The following is a 437-nucleotide window of genomic DNA, read 5'->3' as shown; positions in this document are numbered from 1 at the left end:
GGAGAGAGGAGGGAGGGCCCTGGAGGGAGGGAGGACAGCCCTGACTCTGAGCTGGAGGCAGGGGGGAGGCTAGGGCCACGTTTTGCAGGTGGGATCCTTTGATCTGTCCGTGATCTCTGCCCAGTAGATGCAGCAGCACCCCCTCCTGGACACTCAGTCTCATTACAACACAAGACCTCTCCGGAGTCTGGCCCCTGTCCGTCCCCTCGCCTGGGGAATGTCTGTGGAAACACTGCTCTAAGAGAAAAGGAAAGTTTCCTCCTACTTCACGTAATAGAGAAAATATGAACATCAGGTATTTGAACAGCAAGGGAAGCATAAAGCCGAAGCCTTAGAGCGAATGTACAGCCAGGCCGATCCCAGCCCAGCTGCTTGTAGGAGAAGCTCCAGCCACAGCCCCTGCGTGCTGGTGGTGGCTGCAGCTTCTGGCTGCCAGG

This window comes from Cebus imitator, unplaced genomic scaffold (assembly GCF_001604975.1).
Source record: "Cebus imitator isolate Cc_AM_T3 unplaced genomic scaffold, Cebus_imitator-1.0 Scaffold703, whole genome shotgun sequence".
Taxonomy (NCBI): Eukaryota; Metazoa; Chordata; class Mammalia; order Primates; family Cebidae; genus Cebus; species Cebus imitator.
The sequence above is the reverse complement of the archived record's forward strand: the minus strand, read 5'-3'. Positions refer to the sequence as shown.